The sequence below is a fragment of the Vespula pensylvanica genome, chromosome 4, assembly GCF_014466175.1.
Source record: "Vespula pensylvanica isolate Volc-1 chromosome 4, ASM1446617v1, whole genome shotgun sequence".
Lineage (NCBI taxonomy): Eukaryota > Metazoa > Arthropoda > Insecta > Hymenoptera > Vespidae > Vespula > Vespula pensylvanica.
Genome location: NC_057688.1, coordinates 1,033,197 through 1,051,105, shown reverse-complemented (window position 1 = coordinate 1,051,105; position 17,909 = coordinate 1,033,197). Strand labels below are relative to the sequence as shown.

The 17,909-nt window shown below is 36.0% G+C and overlaps 1 long non-coding RNA gene across 1 annotated transcript; it reads left to right on the top strand.

Moving 5' to 3' along the window:
* Positions 1–16,663: 16,663 nt before the first annotated feature.
* Positions 16,664–17,660, top strand: LOC122628345. Its single transcript, XR_006327008.1, has 3 exons — positions 16,664–16,839; positions 17,234–17,423; positions 17,503–17,660. It is a non-coding gene; the product is annotated as an uncharacterized LOC122628345 (long non-coding RNA).
* The last annotated feature ends 249 nt before the right edge of the window (positions 17,661–17,909 follow it).

The window sequence follows — 17,909 nt, the reverse complement described above, 5'->3', positions numbered from 1 at the left end:
GTAAATTAGTGGAATATCGATCGATAGTCAGATAGTAACGGGAATGCAACGTTTATAATTGTTTCGCAAACTCTCGTATTCGGGCTTTGGTATTGTCCGAGCGACGATGGCGATTCATTATTTGCTCTTGGTACTTGTAGACCATTCTGATCGTCCCTCTTTTTCCACCTACTCTTACTCCTACTCCTACTCCTACTCCTACTCCTACTACTCTTACTCCTACTCTTACTCCTACTCTTTCTCCACGTTCTTCTTCTCCTGGTCCTCATCCTCCTCGAACTCGGGAATCTCGCAATATCGAAACGGTGTGCGGCTCGAACGAAAAGAGACGGAGACAAAGAGAGAAAAAGATAGAAAGAGATGGTTGAAATTGCACAGCGATTGACAATATTTTTCAGCGATTGATATTGTATCTCTGGACAGCGAACCATTCTCTCTCTCTCTTTCTCTCCCTCTTTCTCTTTTTTCCTCCCTTTATTCAACCCCAATCGTGCACGAGTAGTATAGGAACGGAAAACTTTTCAGATATTGCCTGCATTCGGCTATTAAAAAGCGTCTCACCGTTGAATACGAATGAAATCGATAAATAATAGAAAGATTCTTATCAAACGCGTTAAAATGGTAAACGAAAAGAGAAAAAAGAAGAAGAAGTAGAAAAGAAAGTAACGGAGAAATAAAAGTTCGACGTCGAAAAAAAAAAAAGAAAGAAAGAAAAAGAAAAGAAAAAAATCCGAAAAAAAAGATACGAAATCGAAGATCTTAGAGAATCTTGAAAAAAAAAAAAATTCGTCGAGCTGGAGGATGGATAAAAATTCGTAGAGAGAGAGAGAGAGAGAGAGAGAGAGAGAGAGATAGAAAGAGATGGAAAATTTCATCTCGGCTCGATTCGAGGACGATCGCGTTCGTTACCAACTTAAATCCATTTTCCGCGTTTGCACGTGACAGAGATTTTCACGGGCGAAACGAGCCCGACGAATTCGACGCCAGGCACCCTATCTCTTTTTCTCTTTTTCTCTTTTTCTCTCTTACACGTATCTCTATCCTTTCTCTCTCTCTCTCTTTCTCTATCCCTTTTTCACTTTCCGTTCCCTCGCTTACGTAACAAATCGCGTTCGATCGCAAGGTACCAAACCATTCTCCCTCTCTCCTTTTCACTTTTTCTCTACGAACGTTCTCTCTCTCTCTCTCTCTCTCTCTCTCTCTCTCTTTCTCTCTCTCTCTCTCTCTCTTTCACACACACATATAGAGACATACACGCGCTCCAAATATTTCCCGCCACGTGACCAATTTTACGAGCGAACGAACGACGACTCGTGCCTTTCCTACGTCGCATGCAGGGACGGTGGCGGACGATAGTAAAAAATGTTTTGTCAGAGTGTGCCCGTGCCGAACTCGCCGAAGTAATTAACAAGTTGCAGAGATGGAGAAAGGATAGGGTGTGAGAAGGGAAGAGGGAGTGAAAGAGAGAGAGAGAGAGAGGGGGAGAGTATATGTTCACATACGAAATGCGAGAGCACGCAAATCAAATTTCAGCTCGAAAGATCAGACGCTTTCTGAACAAGAACAGTGCTCGCTGTCGATCGATTTCGATGAATGAAGCCCTTCTCGCACGAGCTTGGTTTGTGAAGTCATCATCAATGCACGCGCAGTATGTACCTACCCTTTATACATAACCATTTGATATTTCCAGGAACTATCATAATAATGTTTCAGTTAATTTCTTCTTTTTATCATCGCGTCACCCGTAAAATCGTCCATTCGTGCATTGTAATTATTTACGTTTACCGTTATAATAACTAACAAGCTATTTAACGAGAGGGATAACAACTTTCGGGAAACGAGCACGAACGTAAAGATAGAAAAATCATTCGGTCGAAAATATCATCTCGTTGATAAATTTACATCGGCGTAAAAATTAATTGACTCTCGATTACATTCATACGTTTTTTCCAACAGGTTTCGACCGACCTCGAATAAAAATTATTCGAAAAGACTTGCTTCGTTAGAATGAAATTCAAAGAAAAATATTTCCTTAAGTACTTATGTTATCAAGACTCAAGTAATTTAACCACGAATTTAAATGGAAATTAAAGACCGAGATACTCGTTAATCTACAACGAATGAGAAAAGAGAGAAGGAGGAGAAATTTTCTTTTAGTTTCTTCGGGTTCGTTCTACGTTCTTTTGAACGTAACTGGGGAAACGACTCTGTTGCTTTCTATATATACATACGGTGTTTTCCAAAGATGAAATCGATCGACGAGAGAACACGTAACGAGATACGAGAGTGCTTGTAAAGTTGCACTAAAATGTGCTAATGATTCCTCCCTTTCTATGACTTGCAACGGTTTGTTCGGACCACCATGTACAATTTCCTTAGTCTCATGTATTATACGAAACGTTATAAAGCTACGCGTTTAACTTCCGTCCATTCTCTATCTCTTTCTTTCTCTTTGTCTATCTATCTCTCTATCTCTGTATCTTTCTTTCTCTCTCTCTCTCTCTCTCTCTCTCTCTCTCTCTCTCTCTCTCTCTCTCTCTCTCTCTTTATCTCTCTATCTATCTATCTCTCTCTGTCTTTGCTAACCGCAGCAAGGTCAAAGGTGAGAGCCGTGCATAATATGTCGGCTCCGTTCTAGTCCAACTTTCGACATTATCCGCTTTGTTGGACCCGACCCGTTCGGTCCAACCATTATTATTCCTTCCATCCCTCTTTCTCTATATCTCTCTTTCTCATTCTCATCTATCCGCAAAACTTTGCCAACGACGTAGTTAACGATCAACAAGGTCGTCTGCGGTTTACCTAAGCGCAAAACAGATTGAAAAGCTTCAAAAAACGTTGAGGAAAGAAATATATATACATATGTGTGTGTGTGTGTGTGTGTGTGTGCGCGCGCGCGTATTTGTTTCCTTTTTATAACTTTTCTTTTCTCACGTTTGGTTCCTCTCGTACAAGAAGCATTACGAACGTACAAAAACCATTTCGCGCGTTGAAAGAAGAAAAGAAAGGGAAAGGAAAGATACGAAATAAAAAATCTTGTTATAAACGTCTGACGTCATTCCTAAAAGACAAATTTTTCTCGTTCTCGGGAGTCTGTGAATCTGCCTTGGAACTTGAGTATCTCTTCCCGTCCCTTCTATCTTTTCTTTAAAGAAAAGAAAACGGAGGAAAGAAAAAAAAAGAGAAGTAACAAACAAACAAACAAACAAACAAACAAACAAACAAAAAAGAGGAAAAGAAAAAGAAAATTAAGAAAAACCGTAGATATCGGTATCGTGGTAGTACCGAGCACGAGTAATATGGCGTCGACTTAAAGAGTCCCTTCAGCCATGCTCGTGCTTGTCGCGTGAGGATGCATGGTTCGTAAGCAACGTCGTTGCCAGACAGGGAGGGCAAACACGACGAAAGGAGAACGAGATCGAGACGAGAAGAGAGGAGAGGAAAGAAGAAGAGAGAAGAAGGGGTTAAAGGGAAGAAGCATGTGAGACGACGAAGAAGTAGAAAAAGAAACGTAAAGAGAAGAGAAGAGAAGAGAAGAGAAGAGAAGAGAAGAGAGAAAAAGAAGAAGACGAAGAAAAAGAAAAAAAAGCAGAGAGAGAAAGAGAGAGAGAGAGAGAGAGAGAGAGAGAGAAAACTAAAGGACAGAGAAAACGGGTGTGGGTGTTCTTTGAAGAGAAGCTAAGACGCGAAACATATCACCTAGGACGTAGACTATGAACGCTCGGACGTCGGGCCAACACTTTGGTCCATCGTCGAAAGGCCCATAATGTACGTAACACCCTTCTACCTTCTCTCTCTCTCTCTTTCTCTCTTTCTCTCTTTCTCTCTCTCTCTCTCTCTTAGGTAAAGTAGAAGCATCATATTCACCTCGTGAAAACTGAAGTCATAACATTGAGAAAAGAACGTGCGAGACGAGTCCGGTACATGTATCCTTTCTCTTTCTTTCTTTCTTTCTTTCTTTCTCTTTCGCACCCTTACTTTTACTCTCTTTTTATCCTTCTCCGTACGTCACTATCTACTTTTCCTCGACGGTTATAATTACGAAACGTTAATTACGCGATGAATGCACCATTACGGTGTAGTAGAAGTCGAAAGGTGGAGACAGAGTATCTCTTGCACGCGAACGCTGAGCTTGCAGAAGGAGATGCTAAAGTCATTCTCAGTAGTGGTAGATAGTCTCTCAGTAGTGGTGTCGATTTCGCAGCCTGAATTCTCCTTTCTCTCTCTCTCTCTCTCTCTCTCTCTCTCTCTCTCTCTCTCTCTCTCTCTCTCTCTCTCTGTCTGTCTTTCTTTTTCTCTCTCCTTCTTATTCTTCTTTCTCTTTTCTTTTCTCTTCACCTCCTTCTCGCGCGAGTGCAGTTTGGCTTATCTCGTGCGACACGCCGCACGCCCTTCATCGCGATAATACGATGAAAGGATTATAAAAAACGGCTTAAAAAATTCGTACGATATCAGCCTAAATCCTCGAAATTCTTTGTCGATCATTGCATTTTCTTTATCAAGGCTCGTCCGACGTAAAGAGTATCTAATTTATAAAAAGAGATGAATGCCCAAATGTTTCTTGGAAGTGAAACTTCAAAATCATTTGGCAAACTACGAAAACTTCACGGATGAATATATATATATATATATATATATATATATATATATATATATGTATGTATATATGTATGTATGTATATCGTTAATAAGCGAAATGATAAAAATGTTCGAAGTTAAACTGGACCACCAACTCATTAGACTGCTTTTAGCTTAACAGCATTTCTCTTTATGACTTGACCCATGTATAAAAGATGCACTTAGCTAAGAGCTTATTCCTCGAAAAAAAAAAAAAAAAAGAAAAAAAAAAGAAAACGGAGAATACGCACGAGAACGTAAATTACATTGTTGTCGATATCGCGAATTTCCTTTTCCTTGTTCTCTCTATTTTTCATTAGGATCTCGCAAGCTCTTCAGACAAAAATCTTCACCGTTCTTCGCGTAATTGACGTGAACGAAGAGAAGACAAATAAATAAAAACGACAAACGAAGAAGAATAAAAAGAAGATAAAGATGAAGACGAAAATGAAAAAGGAAGAAGAAGAAAGAGAAGAAAGAGAAGAATCTGAAATTAAAGGGAATGTAGAAAAACAAATCGTACAAATTCGTCGTTTAAATGAGGATAAGAAAAGAAGAGAGGAACGCATAGGAAAAAAAAAAAAAAAAAAGAAAAAAGGAAGAAAAAAGAAAGAAAAAAAGAAAAGAAATACGAGTATAGTACCAGTCACGTTTCATCCTAATTAACGGCATTGGTGGAGGTCAGTAGTAGTTTTCTAAGACGGAGTGTCCCAGAAATAATTGCCACTAGTGCCCATCGACCATGCTCGCGAGCATTATAGATTACCAGCACCGTGGCATTCGAGTTCTTTTTCTTTCTCTTTCTTTTTCTCCCCTCCTCTCTCTCTCTCTCTCTCTCTCTCTCTCTCTCTCTCTCTCTCTCTCTCTCTCTATACTTTCCTCGAGACTGCGCTAACTAGTACACAACGTTAATAGAAGCCGATTGCGCACAACACAAGCCAACAGAGACAGGTGGAGATATACCTCCTTAACGAGCAACGAATCCACTCGATGCTGCTTTTTTTCCTTCCCTCTCTTTCTCTTTTTTTCTTTCTTTTATTTTCTTTCCTTCCCCATTTCATTCTCCCTTCCACCCTTTCCTTTCCTTTCCGTTTTTTTTTTTTTTCATACCTCCTCTTTTCTAAACAAACGTAATCTTTCGCAAAATAGCACGAGGTCGATGACTCGCAGGCTAACAGTGTTTCTTCGTTCACCATGCCAGCAACAGCAATGGTCTATCCTAGAAATTTAACTCTCGAAAGATTTAACGATCGAGAAACCGGAAGTCGATGTTATATCCAAACACTCTCCTCTTCATCCCTCATTCCCTCAGCGACGAAGTTTTTTCCATCGCTTCATTTTACCTTTCCTTTCTCCTTTCAATACTTTTTACATCTTATTGTTAACCACTGCCAATTCTCGTCTAGTTGATACTCACTAGTAATTCATAACGTATCTCTTCTATTTATAGATATATAAATGCTAATTCTTTTTTCTCCTTTTCTCTCTTTCACTTTCTCTGTCTCTTTCTTTCTTTCTTTTTTTCTTTCTTTTATGCGTATATCATATACAAAGAAACATTGAGAAGTATCGGTAAGGTATTGTTATTTACGTATCGGATAATCCGGCTGTCAATGTTGCTAAAAAAAAAAAAATATGCAAAAAAAAAAAAAAGAAGAAGAAACTGAGAGGAAACAGGCACGTGCGAGTTTCACGCTGTCGACGATACATCGATAACACGAGGTAGATTAATTTAACGACGCAACGCGGAGGCACGCCGACAGTACCATCGCCATCATGGTAATTACAGTCGACGATGCGGGTAATCGGCCACGATTTCGTTCGAAACACGAAATTTGAAATTAAACCGATAATCGATGACACCGTCACGCGACTCGTGCAAAAATTGCGATACATGAGTACTATATCATACATGACTATATATGTATATGAATATGTGTATGTCTAATGTATGTATATATACGTACATGTACAATATACGTGTACGTGTACGTGTACGTGTGTGTCAGTGTTATATATTTCGCGTATGTATTTCGTGGTCTCATTGAGAAACATTGGCGAAAGCAATACCAACGTTCAAAAGGATGAGAGAGAGAGAGAGAGAGAGAGAGAGAGAGAAAGAGAGTTATCGAGAGAATCGTTCAACGAAAAAGCAACAGTAAAGATCAAACAACGATCGTCGTATTATTCGTTTTTACGGACTTACCCCTTTTCCACCCTTACTCACCATCCCTCTTCATCTAACTTGTATTCCCCTTTCTTTTCGATAAAAATAGCGATCGCTTTTATCCGAAATTCCTTTATTTTCATTGAACGTTCGTATCGTTCGATAAAAGATACGAAATGTAATTGAATTCAACGAGAGATTCTACTACGTGAGATCGACTCATTTCGATACAAGAGGATTTTTATCAATAGTATTCTCGCGGATTTTTCAGAAATATCTATCATACGGACGCCGATATGATCTTTATACGTAAAACCTTGCGATACAACATTTCACGTTTAGCTTTTTTCTTTGTTTCTTTTTTCTTTTTATTATTTTTTTTCTTTTTTTTATTTATTTATTTATTTATTTATTTTTCTTTTTTTTTTTTTTTCTATGGGAAAACAGCGAAATTGACTTTCTATCGCTTTTAGATACTATGTCACATAATATGCAAATGAAGCGTGCATATGAGAAATATCTGATACACGTTATGTATAAAGTCAAATTCATCATATATAATCATCTTACGTTCTACTAGAATATGTTGCGATGGTACTTGTGTAACTACTGAAATGACAATGATACAGGTGTCCATAATCGATAAGCCAATCTCGTAGAGAGCGATATCAGGAAAGGGAAGTTTATTGTCGTCGGCGAAGATTAAATCATAGTTTGCGTTAGCCCAGAACAGTAATATCCATAAATGTGTGTATCTGGTAGCAACCCGGAGCAAGCACGTTGTTACATGTAGCGAATGCCACAAACGCGCCATTGTTTGCAATTAAATTCAATCAAATTACACGTAGGAAAATGAATAATTACCGAGTACATGAAAGAGAAAGAGAGATGACAGAGACAGAGACAGAGACAGAGACAGAGACAGAGACAGAGGTATATATATATATAGATATAGAGAAAGAGAGAGAGAGAGAGAGAGAGAGAGAGAGAGAGAGAGAGAGAGAGAGAGAGAAAGAGAACATCGCCAGGGGGTGATTCTATCAGTTTGGTTGATGCGTGTGTGCATCTTTCGCCTTCGGGATGCTCGTGCAAATTGGACGATCGAATTACGGTAAGCCCGTTCGTTTGTTGTTCGTTTCTCGTTTCCACTCGGGTCAATGTGTATTCTCCTCGTGCGTTCGCGTATTAATACGCGTAATATGATTCGAGTTATTCTCCAGCGGTGATCGCATGTGAAATTCAAAGTGCTCGAAAGATTCGGTCGCATTAGTGGCTTGAAATCATTAGAACGTGACATTATCAACGTTTTCCACATGAAGATATATACCAGTATGTATACATATATACTATTTTTATTCAAACATTTTTATTCGATTGTTATATTAAATGCATCGTTTAAATAGAATGTCTGTGTATTTAATTTACTCTTGTGTAATTGTTAAACTTTATATATATATATATATATATATATATATATATATATATATGATATTATTATATTAAATTTAAAAACGTGTAGAACATGTGAAAAAGAATTTTACAAAATTTCATATTTTAATATGAGATATCACGATTGTTCGGTCAAAGTGCGTTAATATTGCTTGGAGTATTCTATGTATATTATATATATTAAATAATAAACCAATAATGCCAGAATGTATTCATCGCAAAAATATTGGTCACAATAAAAGCGCGTATTCTTTTTTATCCTCGAAATTGAATTTTCTTGGCCTTATATATCGAACACTCGGATAACCACCAAAGACCGCAAATCGGACGACGGCGAATTTGATTCCACGCATTCGGTAAATCAAATTTTCAGTAAAAACTACAGCCCTTGCCTCTACGAATTCTTTAAACTAATAATGCAATTTCAAAAGGGAAACATTTGCTCTTCGATGTAGAGATTTTTTCGAAATTTCGAATATTTCGCGTTCGTTTCTTTTATTCGTCCTTCTAAAAAGAAGAAGAAGAAGAAGAAAAAAAGAAACATTCCAATCGATACAGAATAATGGGATTAAATTTCACACGTAAGATAAAAAGATAAAAATCTGCTGTGCGAAAGAGGACTGAGAAAAAGAAAAGAAAAGAAAAGAAAAGAAAAGAAAAGAAAAGAAAAGAAAAGAAAAGAAAAAATTGTGGATTCATCGAAAACAATTATTTGTCAAGAGTTAATCGAATTTAGACGAAGAGACGGGGCGGATTTACGAACAGTTCGATTCTCAACAGGATAGAATCGAAAAGCCCTCGTCGCCGTCATTCGTTCGGTCGGGTGGCTAGCACCATCGCCTACAGTACCATCGGTAAACCCCATGAGCCAGAGTCAATAGCTAATATTGCCCGATTAGGACGCGTCGTTCGGACGCAGAGAATACTCGTTCAAAATGAAACTCTCAGTCGCTTATATATTCTCTCTCTCTCTCTCTCTCTCTCTCTCTCTCTCTCTTTCTCTCAGTTACCCTTATACACATAGAGATACGTATGTATATTTCCTATCCCTCGTCTCTTTTTTCTCCTCACCCCTTTTCTAGTAACTTTTAGAATCTTTTTCTCTTTCTATTTCTCAGCTACCCTTACACACATAGATACGTATACTTTCTATCTCTCATCACTTCTTTCTCCCTCTCCCTTTTTGTAACTTTCAGAATCTTCTCTCTTTCTCTTTCTCTCTTTCTCTCTCTCTCTCTCTCTCTCTCTCTCTCTCTCTCTCTCTCTTTCTATTTCTCTCTCTTACTCTCTATTTCTTTTTCTCTCTCTCTCTTTCTCTCCATTTCTCTCTTCCTTTTCCACCCTCTTGGTTCTACCAGACACCGACATTATTCGAGCAACGTATACCTGTACCTCTTGGTCGCTGTTTATGCCCTACGTGATGCAGCCTTTATACCAGTAATTATTTATAAAGACCGTGGAGCCATTTCGACCGAACTAATATTGTTTTACAGTTAATGGGACGTACTTTCGGACGCATTCTGAATAAAATAGTACGAAGATATATGTCTCTGCGTGTGTATGTGCAACGTGTGTGCGTATATTTCACTGGTATTTTCATCGATCCGAGTTATTTTTTTTTCTCTTCTCTCTCCCTCTCCCTCTCTCTCTTTTTTTTGTTTTTTAAATCACACACTTTCGCACTGTTATTTCGGATATTTTCAAAATATTTGTTTACCATCGATACAACGTATCAATCGAGCAGAGTAATAGAAAATTTCGTTCAATTAATTTTTAAACACTAGCGACAGTTTTTCTTGAAAACTTTTTCCACGAAACGATAACCAAACTTTATCCAGTTTATGATGAAAAAAAAATATTCAACGGAAAGAGATAATAAATTGAATAAAGAAATAACCCGACTCGTTTCATATAATTTCTTTACTTCCTTTACTTAAAGTTTATTTTTTCATTTTATAATCGAAAATAGGTATAAGAGCGTAAGAGCGAAAAATATTCGTTTCCCTTTATTCCACTCTCTGTCTCTATCTTTCTCAATTAACTAAATTTCCCAATTAACGCGTATATCGTAAATTAATTTCGAAAAGAACTCGGAAATAAATCGTTAAGATAATATAGAGAATCACTCGAAACATTTTCAATTGAATGCGTTCTTATATCTTATAATGATGGTCATGCGATAAGGAAGGCGAATAAATGATAAAGAGAAAAAAATTGAACGAGATTGAGAGGGTAAAACGAAAGATGGGAATGCATAGGAGAAGATTCGAATCGGCCAACGAACGGATGCACTTCAAGATATACTCGACCGAATGACTACGTTAAGAGTCGGAGAAAGAAAGAGAGAGAGAGAGAGAGAGAGAGAGAGAGAGAGAGAGAGAGAGAGAGAGAGAGAGAGAGAGAGAGAAAGAGAGAAAATAAGAATGATAGAGAAAGACCATTGACGTTTAAAGCGGGTCGAATGAAAGCAGTACGATGAGCTTGAAATATCGACGCTAGGATAAAGTAGTCGGTCTCTGTCTATCTCACTCACTCTAACAAAATATTCCCGATTGTCCTTCGGCTCGTTATCTCCGTGCGATAAACCTTTTCCGTCATTTTCAAAACATTCCCGAATTAATCCCTTCGGAAGGATATGAAATATGCTAATCCTCTTGCCGTATCCCTCCCGCTTTGTTTGTATATTTACATCAGAGCCAGAGCAGAATTATTTTGCATATTTAAGGTAAGGATCGTTAGTTCATAAATATTTAATGGCGAGTATAATGTTTAAGATAAAGTAGTAGTCTATCACTCGGGTCTCGTTTAAATCACAAACATATCGGGAAATCCTTCAAACCGGACCCAGAAGTAGTACGTGCGGAAAAGCTTAACGAGTTATAACACTCGAATCACCATAAATACATTTTAGCATCGGACGTAAGAAGATTGCATTAAGGAATTTATGGATACTTTCTTCGAGGAAAAAGGAAAAAAAAAAAAAAAAGAAAGAAAGAAAAATTAGAAAAAAAAATAAGAAGAAACAAAAAAAGAAAAATCGAGAAGAGAAAGAAAGAAGAATCTTCTTTCTGTGGTGGATATACCAATAACCATAAAGCTTATTAGAAATTTCTTACTCGTGAAAACACGCGAACGTAGTAAAGCGTTAAAAGCTGCCATAATTTTCTGAATCCACTAACGTGAATTATATATATATATATATATATATATATATATATATATATCGTCTCGACCTTTCTCTTTTAAAAGCAGAGATAAATTTTTAATCGAGGATAATAAAATAATAAATACATTTAATTTACAAGACTCACCAATAGCTCGCAGCCGTAGAAGAAGACATAGCAAAATAGAGAAAATTTGAGGAAGCTCCAGGAAGATTCATCGTCGTTCTCTTCGTTGTTGTTTTTGTTGTTATTATTGATCGTCGTCCTTGTTACATCCTAGATCAAACAGGACGAAGGCAAATCTACATACGTTGCTCGTTCCCTTTTCATACAAGCATAAACAGTACGTAACCGGAAGTTCACTGTTTATGGATGATCACTGATCAATCGATCGATCAGTCTTGCATCTCTTGCTTCGTCGTATCTCGTTGTCGACATCTTGCCCTTCGCAATCGGTCTACACCTTCCTCCGAAGTCGTTGCTGGAGGTCCTCTTCCTCGCGAGTCTCACGATAACCGGTTTTGCCAGAGCATTCTCGAATTCGCGATCGTGAATTCCACGAAATTCTGTTGGTGCTTCCGACCGACGAAGTTGCCGAAGCCGAGAGACAAAGACGAAAAGAAGAAAGAGAGAGATCAAGAGAAAGATAGATAGAAACAGAAAGAAAAAGAGAGAGAGAGAGAGAGAGAGAGAGGCAAAGAGATAGTCTAGGAAGAGAATTTAACACTCTACGAGCCGAACGACACGGTGGAGAACAGGAGCAACACGTGCGAACATTCGCAGCACGACGTGACACTACGTACTATTATATTACTCACACTTCACGATATTTTACGCGTACCCGGTACCAAAATAATACGGTCGGTCGGTCTGTGCAACGTGCCTGATATACGTACGTCGCCACGTGGCGAAGAAGAAGCGCGCGAATAATACGGACACAACCTAACAACCTTGTCTTCTCAATAATTCTTCTCAATAATTCTTCCTCTTCTTCTTCTTCTTCTTCTTCTTCTTCTTCTTCTTCTTCTTCAACATAAACGACCGATCCTCTACGATATTAAAACTCCATTGAACTCCGTTGACATCGCTCCAACTAATCTAATTTAAATCTACACTATCTACTAGATTTCAATAAGTATCTTATCTCTATATCCACGTAATAGCTAATCTTTGAAAACTTGCGCATCTTCGGACGATCATTATCAAATGAAAACTCAGTTCTTCTCTTAGTCCGTATAAAAACAAAATTTCTTCGGGATAACGATTCGATCTAATACGACGCACTTACTAGTACTACGCTACTTTTTTTCTTTTTTTTTTTTTTATATTTATATATTTTATATATATTTATATAAATGTCAGTATATCTAGAGAAAACACCTTGACGATAGCACGTTGCACAGTGCAGTGAGGATCGTGATTTCGCGGGCTCCTACTCCGGAACGTTCGTAACAGCGCAAAAGCAGCACGGGATGCGCGCGTCCCGGCGGCTGCGCGTGCACTGCCCGCGCGCGATTCTCCTTTGGATCTCTGTTCCACCCCCCACCCCCTCACCCACCCCTCCCACCCCACCCTTATACTTCTCCCTCGCTCTCTCATCTTCCACAGAAACCGAACGAGTATATATGGGACCCCATGTACGTCTCTTCCTTTTCCTTCTTCCTTTTACTAGTCTCTTTCTCTCTCTCTCTCTCTTTCTCTTTCTCTCTCTCTTTCTCTCTTTCTCTTTCTCTTTTTCGCTCGAAATACCCCATGTGCACCAAGCGAATACACGCGACACACCACCGACTCACTCCCTTTCGCCCTTTCTCTCTCTTCGCACCGCGTAAACGTCACTTTCGAGATTACCAAGAGATAATCGTCGAGATCCGAACGTCGACGGATAATCGGAGATCTTCTAACTACGATTAGTTTGTGAAACATCGAACATCTGTTTTTACTTTGTAAAAGACCTACTTTTTTATCACCTCCCGTTATTATCCTCTCACGAGGATATTTCTATCGAGATGTTTATGATAATGTTGTGAACTAAATACTCTAAATGGCGTTACTTTAACACGGAGAATTTTTTTTTTCTTTTTTTTTTTCTTTTTCTTTTTCTTTTTCTTTTTTTTTTTTTAATTATTATATGTGTTATTAAATGTTTAAGAGAAGAAAATAAAATTAATTTTTGCAAAGATTTCGTTTATATATTAGCTACACGAAGGATATTAAAATCATCTTCTTTTTTTTTTTTTTTTTTTCTTATCGATACGCGAAATAAATAAACTTTGTAAATGATTAATTAATACGACGTTATTTACTTAACGTTAAATAGTAAAGAAATCTTCTAACAGAACTTTGTATTACCGTTATTGCGTATTGCCTCGAGAAAATTGAAAGAAACTTCGATACTTTTCTCTTGTCCACTGACTCTATCTCAAGTACGTTCGCTTGAACAATATCATCATTCGGGACGTAGAGAAACGATCAAAGTAAATACTCGATAATGTTTTGATTCTACTTTTATCGATCCAATACTCTTAGATAAAAATCGAAAAACTTTCTTTTCAATTGATACACTATACACTACGTTATTCCATGTATCCTAAACTTATCCTATTCGTCGCATTTATTAAATAATATTAGAGAGAATAGAAAAATCTGCAAAAAGAAAGAAAGAAAAAAAAAAGAAAAGAAAAGAAAAAAATTCTAATTAGTATCAATTATCCAAGTATACTTTATATAAATATATATTTAAATTACTTGGACAATTTTAATCAAGATAAATACGTAGCTAAATATTTAGAAAGCATAATTTTCACGAGACTCTCGCTAGACGATGCTTTCTTTTTTTTTGTTCTCTCACTCTTTTTCGTACGGAACGTTAATATCAAAACGCGTACACGTACGTATATATGTACAATTATCTCGTGACTTCTCCATTGAACGACGCAGGACGGAGTCTACAAGGGTGTCTCCCTGCTTACAGGCTTCCTACGAACAAACACAACACGTACAGTACTTTATAAAACATCACGTTCGAGCTACGTCACCCTAGAAAGAAAAAAAAAAAAAAAAAGAAAAAAGGAAAAAAAAAGAAAAGAAAAGAAAAGAAAATGCTCGTCGGGATATTACTACGTGAATATATTTAAATTTAAAAACATCACAAATGATCTCACGTTAATACGCATATCTGATATTAAAGAAGCATTCGTATAAAAATCTTCTGTATGGTATACACGTAGACTTGCAAAGAAATTAATTCAACACGAATCAATATACTCAGTGTAATAAAATTCATAAATTATTGCATATTGCATTAAGATAAAAGATAATTAACCGTCGTCGTTATTTTCGATTTATTTAGATTATAACACTTATTTGAAAGTATAGATACTTTTAATTAGTACGTATAAACAACGTTTGTAAAAATTAAATAGAATGTTTATGTAAATATCATCGATGATCTCTATACGACATAACCTTAACGAAATTACATATACTACGTTGTAACATATAATACGTTAAAATTAGTAAAAAAAAAAAGAGAAAAAAAAAGATAAATTACGAATAAATAGACTATTGGGATTGAATTATCATTCGAAGCTTTAAACGTTGAATTCAAATCGATTTTATATTATTACGTTTACTTTCCTGGCACCTTTCTTCTTTCTACACCAACCACATCTCGCTTCTGTTCACCGCATCTATTGTTTTGCTTCTCTCCTGTTCCAACTATGTGAACGAGTATATATATATGTGTATATATATATATACACATATCATATATATATATATATAGAACTACACTCTATATATATAGAGAGAGAGAGACTACACAATATATAATATATATAGAACTACTCGGATCCTAACCATTTATTTCCCCCTCCACCTCTAGCTCTTTCTACCTAACCCATATAAGACGCGATACACACGTATATAACAAAATTAACAGACTTCTATCGTATCTTTACACCATTTACGTTTATATCGTAATAAATAAAAAAACAAAATTTGTATCCATTGAAATAACGAAAATAAATCTAATAAAATTAACATCGACATCTCATCGACGATATCAAAAATAAAAATAAATTAAATCAGATTTATCAAATTCGTACTAGTCTCCTATCGAATTTTTATCATCATCGTAATGGCCGATATCTCAGTGATTCGAAATTTATGATATTTATTGTTACCTAGTGGAGCAGCAATTGTTTCGGAGTGTCTTAAATGTTACGTTACGCCGGTATTTCTTCTTCGAACAAAAATTACACGAGTAATGACAACGAACGAATCACGATGGTCGCAGTAACCACCAACGAAACGTATCGAAACAAATGAACGCGATCTCAAACGGAACTACTTTCTTAAAGATCGAACGTAATAACGATCTTCGTTTGTTCGATGTTCGTTTTTTTTTTAACGGTCACTCACGACCAGGGCCGTCCACACTAGGGGGGATAGCCCACGATCTTTTTTCCTATCTTCGAAAAAATTCCTCGTCACAGTGAGAAAATTTTAATACCAAAAAATGTACAAATATCAAAGCAAATTTCGTTTCAATCAATCTGAGTAACATTTTATGCCATATTTCATCTTCTTATTTATCTCTTGAAACAAATTTTACGGACGCACGTCTACGATTTTCGAATTATCGAATTCACTCGTTCGAATTGTAATCTTTCGTCGAAATTTGATTTGTCTATTAATATAAAATGAATTAATTCGTTAGATAGTACTTACGCGCATTCCTTTAATAGTTCGCTTTCCTTCGGAGATTAAATTTCACCAATAATTCACAATTAAACGTTGATTTTTTCACAATTTTCCCGAGAACACGACGACGTACGCGCTCGTTCGACAACGAAGTTAAAATGATTACAGTTCTGTTCGACCAATGAAATACTATCTCAAATTATTACGCTTCGTGACTTTTGATTGGTCGATGTCGATATGCGAACCAATCATATTGTTTCTTATTATATATGTATGTGTTTAACAAACTTTGTTGTGAAACGTGACTTTATATGTGTGTGTGTGTGTATAAAAACGATAACCAATGTCACTCTTCGAAATAGGTTATACTTTAGTAATTGGTGTTTTAGATAACTATTATATCTTATGTAAATGAAAGTAATATTATAAATAAGATCTTATTTAGAAAGATACTTTATAATATTGTAATATTCACGTAATTTTATCGATTCAATAATACATGTTTTTAATGAGTATTCAATTTAAACTTTATGACTAAATATCGTTGGTAATACCAAACGCGAGCGTTTCATTAAGCAACGACGAAAAAGTTCACAGTTTCGATCGAAATAACTTGATCGTTTGAAGCTTGCATCGCAAAATATCTACTGATTGAACGAAACACATCAAAGCACGCACTTTGAAATCTGCCTCTGGCAAAAATCGATCGAACAAAACATTTCGTTGGAATTGATATTTGTGAGTAACATTCTTCATATATTTTGTTGATATATATATATATATATTTTTCAGTATTACGTAACATAATTATTTATAACAATGTTTATATTTATATAAATATATATTAGTATATAAATATATACACATACACACACACACGCGCACAAACACACACACACACACAAATCTAGAAAAATACATAAAAACTTATATAATGTAAAAATCATAGTATTATATTATACTATGTATGTGTGTATATATATATATATATATATTTATTTATTTATTTATTTATTTATAGATATACGTAAAAATACATAACACTTTAAAGTTACATAACTTTATAAAGAATTAATTTAATCTATTCTAACACGAAGCTTTACTTTTAAATTCAATGTATCTTTTTTAACAGATGCACAAAGAAGCTACGAGAAAGAACGAAAGACGGACAATCTTGTGCGACAAGAATCCTCCCAACGTACATGATGCTTGCTTTTCTCAGTTTACACGGGTGCTCGAAAAAAAGCTGACTTCGTTCGTCGCATCTTCTTATCCTTCCTTGTGTTTCGTGTACGAAGCTAGCTGGTATTCGTCTTTCTCTGGTAAGTATAGACACACACACACACAGATATATATATATATATACATATATATGTATAAACACACACACGTCTTGATCAGGGATATATAGTGTGCAGTCATGGCACGTTTAAACGGGTTTCGTTACGGAAATTGTCTGGTCGATGTTATCGCGAAACAATGTTCGGTTTTACTACAAGAATTTTCGAAAAGGAACATCCTAAATACCGAAGGTAAAATGTACAGAAAGAAAGATATAAATATTTGCCAAAAAAAGAACTAATGTATAGGTATACATCATTACGTGGAATTTCAATATTATTTACACATGTGTATACATATATGAGACATTTGTTTTGAAAATAACCTAAGTCTATTTTGCAAAATAATCAAATTAACGTTTATATTATTTATAATATTTATAATGCTACGTTTCAAAATAATCGAGTTAACGTTTATAAGATTTCATTTTTAATAGATTTACAATATATTTAGATTCAGTAAGATTT